Below are 6,644 nucleotides of genomic sequence, written 5' to 3' on the forward strand. Positions count from 1 at the left end.
ATTTTCATTTGCTTACTGTAACGATGATATATTATGATGATGAGAAAAGTTTGAACTGAAAGATGCCGCTCTGAACATGAACTTTGTGGTGTTTCAGGAGGAAAAGTCCCTCTGTTATACTTTAGTTTCAGTTTCATATGTTCTCCATTAGCTTTGTTTGACTCTCTGAATGAACACAAGAAAATACTTTTTTCAAAACTGCTTTAATCATCATATAAACCCTTAAATTGTTCACACATCCCACCAGTAAAGCCTGTTAAATAACTAATGCTCAATGATTTCCTGCGCATATTCACTTCATCCGTATAATTAATCTGATGTAAAAAGAGAATAACTATTGATACCCTTTTGATTATCTCATTATCATTGATTATAACCAGGATAATCACAGTTTCATACTTCCATGATATCTAAACTGTCAATTTGGACAAAAACAACATCTGGACTACCAGACAAATGAATTTAAACATATTTACAAATTTAAAAAGCGGTGAGAAAATACTCTATACAATAAAAAGAAGCTCTGGTGCTTTCTCTCTTAAGGTCCATGCAGGGGAAGAAGGAATAACAACATACAAATCCATCAATACAAATATTTAGAGCACACAGATGTTTGCATTTCCATACAAAAATTAGGTGAACAAACATCTTGATGAGCAGTGACAGCCTCCATGGCTAAACAGATACAGACACCAGCACCTAAAAAAACTCCAACATTCACAGAACAACTAATGACAAGATGTCAAAGTACCGCCCATAATGTTTGCATGACGCAAGAAGCAGCTGACCCCCAGGTATTTACACATTATCTCATCCGCCACCCGTTCAAAAAACTTTGGACACCCGTGTTTTAAGGGGTTAAAACTGGATGAAAAAAAAAACCATCTCTCAGTCTCCCCTTTGATGTTTCTCATCTAATTCAGCTCACAGAAGTGAGCAGCGGCTCCATTATAACCACTAAACCAAAGTCCAGCATAGAGCAGCTGAGTGAATGTGGTCTGGACTCTGTGGAGGAGAGTCATGGTTTCAGAGACGCTGTAGAAGGACAGAATACCTGCACTGTGATCCAGGTACACTCCTACTCTGGAGGACCGAGGACCTGAGACAGGAGTTTTCCTACCATTATGTATGAATTTATAACTATAGCTGGAGTTAAACTCTAAAGCCCAGGCAATGTCGTTGAACCCAAAAGCACACTCAGTCCTGCTCTGCTGATACTCTTGTATGCAACTGCCACTATGACTTTTTTCCTGCTCCAGTCCACCTCCCAGTAACAACGTCCAGTCAGAGTGTCTCCGCTCAGGACCTGATGCCATCTAATGAACCTGTCTGGGTGACTGGAGTAAGACTGCTCGTCTCTCATTATTGTTGCTCTTCTGTTCCCCTCAGATAACGACAGCTATGTGTTAACTGTGTTTGAATCCAGTGTCATTTAGTGTGAATATTTCAAGAATTCAGCTCTGGTGTCTGGCTCTGGTTGTGGATTTGGGGTTAAAGCATCCACTTTGGTCACTGTCAGTGACATGTCTGTCCATCCGTTACTTAGACCTCTTTGTAGTTTATCTCTGACTTGTGACACAGCCGCTGTCACATCCTCAAAGTACCACAGAGGACGGATTTTGGTGCTGGGTAGCTCTGAATTCACGTGTTGAGATGTGTTGAGGAGAGATCTTGTAGGAAGTGGGTGAAATCCTCTGAGAGCAGCTCCATGTCTCTTTGTCTATGCTGGATTCTCTGCTGGATTTTTTGTTGACTCACCTCAAGCTCACTTTGCCTGTTAGTCCCCTGAGAAACAGCAAACATGGTGTCTGTCACCAGGACAAGCCTGGGTATGAAGGTCTCACTACACTGAGAGCATCTTTTCTTCAGATCCTCTTTATCCAAGAAACCTTTATTACAGTTCATGCAGTAGCTGTGTCCACAGGGAATAGTCCCCAGATCCTTCACTGGATCCATACAGACTGAACAGAAGCATGTCTCTTGGTCCAGCTTTAGTCTTTTGTGTGCCATTTCACCTGGTGGCTGTGACTGTGTGTGTGTGTGTGTGTGTGTGTGTGTGTGTGTGTGCGCGCGCGCGCGTGTGTGTGTGCGCATGTGTGTGTGTGTGTCTGAGTGGAAACAAGTTTGCAGTTTGATTTAAAACAAAACTCCCTCTTTCTGTTCAGTGACAAATCTTCACTGAATGTGGCTCGTCAGCTCCTGCTTTTCCACATGCTGGTCACACCAATCTCCACAATTGCATGTCATTTTTAAGGGAGGGACACCCTGTGCAAGCGCAGAGTGGGAAAAAGAGAAAGAGAAAGGAGGGGTATGGGGCTTTCATGCCTTATAGCCCAGCAGGAAGAAATAAATCCCGATAATATTTAAACAACAGATAAATGCAGGGCTGAATCTACCCCAGAGGAAAGTGAAAACATCACTCTGATATTGTTTCTGAAATTTGGGGAGTTGTAAACAACATGAGGAGTTTAAAGTAAATATACACAATTTCAATTTTCATAAATGAAATTACAAATAAAAAAATAAAATAAAACGAAATGAAATGAAAAAGTGTGGCTGTATGTATTCTATTCATTTTGTACAAAAGTTGTATTGCCTACTGGCATGCATATGTAATCTATGTTTAATCAAACAATTGCATATTTCATATACCCTGGTTCACAAGTAAATGTGGATAGGTCAGGTTAGGCAATTCTACAATTTAGTTAGGTTTTTTTAGGTTTGAAAAGGAAGAAAAGGTTTACAGAGTCAAAGTAGAGAATCTAAAGGACTGTATGGATGTCTATTTGTATTCAATTGCAAAGCTAAACAGCTGCAGTCTGAGAAACACCCAACTGCCATTATCAGCAGACAAACTGCTTTTGTCTGAAATGGTCCCAGACAGATAATCAACTGTAAATCTAAAGCTCTATACTCCAATAACGATTTGATTCTGGCCGACAACCTGAGTGACTTTCACTGTCATTTCACAAGACAGTAAGACAGTTCTGATACCAATGATGACCCTCTCCATCCTTGAGAGGGACGTTAACAGACTGTTCAAGAGACAAAAGTGCCCCCCTCGCCCCTCCACCCTGAAGTTCTCTGCTCAAAGCTGTTTACAGTGTTCATTGCATTTTTTAACGCCTCACTGCAAATGTGCCACATATCAGCAGAGCGGTTTATGGCCTCGACCTCCTGCTGAAGCTGCTTCACGTCTTTCTCTCTGTCCTGGATTCTCTGCTGGATGTTTTGTCGACTCACCTCCAGCTCTTTCTGCCTCTCAGTCCTCTCTGCCGTGACTTCGTCTGGGCCTGAGCAAAACATCTTCATCGCCTCATTCAGCTACTTGGAGGGCTCCACCAGCTTATGGATTTCAAAGGCAGGGCATTCAAAGTGAGGCTGAAGGTGTTTCTCACAGTAAGAGACGAGACAGACCAGACAGGACTTGAGAGCTTTCAGTTTTCTCCCAGTGCAGACATCACAGGCCACATCTTCAGGTCCAGCATAGCAGTGATCAGCAGGAGCAGCTCGGAGTCCAGTCTACTTCAGTTCCTCCATCAAAACCTCCAACATGTTGTTTTTCATCAGGACGTGCCTCGGTGTGAAGGTCTTCCTACACTGAGGGTTTAACCCAATCCTCTCCATCCCAGTGGGTTGTAATACAGTTCATGCAGTAGCTGTGTCCACAGGGAATAGTCACCGGATACTTCAGCAGATCCAGACAGACTGAACAGCAGAATGTCTCCCAGTCCAGCTGAACAGCTCTCAGGGCCATGTCACCACGTGTCAATGAGTGTGTGGGTTTCTCTGAACAGAAACGGCTCTGTGATTTGTTTCATCTCTATGTTGATTTTTTTAATCACACTCAGTTCTTAATTGTTGCTAAAAATACAAGAATAACTACCTTGACTTTTGACCTATGGCCACCAAATTCTAATCTATTTATTGTATAGTCCAAGTGAGTATTTTAAAAATGCAAAAAAAAGGAGTGTTTCCTGGACTCAAAAGTCAGTTTGTTCGAGGTGCTCTTTGGGTGGGAATTGAATGTCTGCTCCAAATTTGAAGAATTTCCTCCAAGCATTTATGAGATATTTCATTCACAATGGGACGTACATATGTACGGAAATATGGACTAATGGACAGCCTGAAACCATAATGCCACTGGTAATGGTTATCCCTTGCACAGAGGCATACAAACACCATCCCTTTTTTGTCTGTTGATTTATAGTGTTTTATACTTAAGTTACTCTTGCACATAATAAACTTAACTGTTTAACCAACTTGTCATAGGCCAACCACAGCCCACTAAAACTATTTAAATCACTATACAGTAAAGCATTCAAAACACTGACTGATTCTGAAAAAAAGATCAGATTTTAACTTCGGTTGAAGTGATAAATTATGTGAATTTGTGCTTGGTACACAAGCCCCCTACCCCCCCCATGACTTTGCTCCACCACCACATGTAGCATATATCCACGGAAAAGAACAAAAAATAATTGTGTCACTTGGGGGTCTACAAAAGGAGATTGGACTATTCTGCTGCTTTTAGCCAGTCGTCCTGCTCCATCAGAGGGTCAAGAGAAAGGAATATAATCCTTATTCCCATCAGAGGACTAAAAGCTTGCTCATCTTTCATTGACTAATTTAAACAGTTGGTGCTCTCCTCTTTGCTGCTATATCTGTTATACAGTTGAAAAATAGCCCAATGGCTAAATATATACCATGTATATTTATGTTTTTTTAATGGTCCCCCCTCACATTAACTAAACTGATAAGGAATCCTGTCTTACTGGAATGAAGGTGGTGACCTTTATGTTGAAACCAGCATTGCAAGTTGTCAAAAACTGAGCTACCACTGGGAGGCGAAAGAGCTCCACTGAAACTTCACTAGTATGGGGAGACTTGATGCAACTCACATTCACACATCTGACATGAGTTTGTTTGGGTTTTCTTTTGTCTGCTGAATGTCTGTACTGATGTTTTCAGATTCCAATAATCCTTTTTCAAAAATAAATGTTGATGTCTGCAGCATTAAACTGAAGAGTCCTCGTAATACTGGGTTTTGATTTCTACTAATGGAAGACGTATTCACATCCTTTACTAATGTAAAAGTACCTATATACAACAATATAAAAATTCTTGATTAGGTCTAAAACCGCATGCAAAATCTTACAGTAAACAAGCAAAAGTTCTTGAATGATCAAATATTTTTTTCTGCAGACAGTTGGCCCCTGTGACTGATTAGTGTGAACCATAGTCTGACAGTCAGGAGTAGGTCACAAGATAAATCCGAGGGGTCGTGGGATGATTAAAGAAGAGAGGAAAAAAAAAATAGTTTTGCAGTTTTGCTACATACATTCAAGAGTGCCAATACTGAGGTCTTGAATAACAATAGGACATTTACAGTAGTCAAAGATATAATTTATAACACTGTATTCTGTTACATAAGTTTGTCATGTGAAACTGTAGCTATCAGATCAATGCAGAATAGGAAAAAGTGCAATATTTCACTTGGAATTATAGTGAACCACAAGTATAAAGTAGTCGAATATGAGAACACTCAATTAAAGCAGCTCAAAACTCGTCTTGTACTTTATTCCAGTATTTAAGCAAATGTATTCAACTTCTCATCATCACTGCTTTGTATGAACAAACAGCTTTTATACGTAGGAGAAGCAGATAGTGAGTTGTGGTCATCCATTGACCTACTCTGAAAGGTCACAGGTCAGGATCACATCAAAAAAACCTGCAGTAACATAACTGCATGTAGATTTTGGATTGTTATCCCTTGAAAGTCTCCTGAATGACACCCTTGGCTTCCCCAGTGGAACCACTGCTGTGAGTTAAAGTTCCCAAACTCCTTTTAATGATTTTCTGGTAAACTACATATTAGAAGGTGTGGGGTTATATGTGACCTCTAAATCACCTAAAGTTTTACCCAAACCAACACTGGACAACTTTTTAATGAAAACATAAAATTCAGTTCCATCTTTTTAAAGTCTTTTCAATTTTTTTTAACCTCCAAAAATCCATACCCCAAAATAAAGTTTATTTGAACATAACATCACATTTTCCTCCTGTTTTGTAGCATCATGACGATCACGTTGTTAATGTGCTATCACCTTCAGGCTGGTGCCTCTGGTGCCCCTGCATGGTGGAGTTTGGTTCGTATGTCAAATCATTCAAAGTGGAGTTTATGGAGCTTCTGGGCAGCGAGGGGTCTGTTCAGTGTTTCGTTTTGCCCCTGCAGAGCCAAACAAGCTCACCAGGTTCCTATTTTCAGTCAAGTATGTCATAACAGGAAGGTAGGACTGGAGTCTGCAGGAGATCCTGTATATTGTTAAAAGTGAGGCTCAGTAGTCTCAGTGTTATTTAGCTACTACTTATAATCTGAAATGGGATGACTGAAATGCTGTTTTTATTCGTTCTCTGTTGATAATGCTGCATTGTTGTGACAATAATTCCTTTGTTGTCACTTAATTTGGTATCTGATGCAGGTTTTTGTTTTTAAATCTGAACTTTGGCATTTCATATAACTGTTACAGATTATGTTTTTATTAATAAACCATTATTAGGTAGAAAGTACAATATGCTTTAACACTGAAGGGAAACTGCTGCTACCACCACTACTACTACTACAAAGTATAATTATAATAATT

The 6,644-nt window shown here is 40.0% G+C and overlaps 2 pseudogenes; both read right to left on the reverse strand.

The window, feature by feature from the left end:
- Positions 1-914: 914 nt before the first annotated feature.
- Positions 915-1,956, reverse strand: LOC121938155 (annotated as a pseudogene).
- A 1,083-nt stretch (positions 1,957-3,039) lies between these two features.
- Positions 3,040-3,757, reverse strand: LOC121938156 (annotated as a pseudogene).
- Positions 3,758-6,644: the final 2,887 nt, after the last annotated feature.

This window comes from Plectropomus leopardus, unplaced genomic scaffold (assembly GCF_008729295.1).
Source record: "Plectropomus leopardus isolate mb unplaced genomic scaffold, YSFRI_Pleo_2.0 unplaced_scaffold28662, whole genome shotgun sequence".
In the NCBI taxonomy this organism is placed as follows: Eukaryota; Metazoa; Chordata; class Actinopteri; order Perciformes; family Serranidae; genus Plectropomus; species Plectropomus leopardus.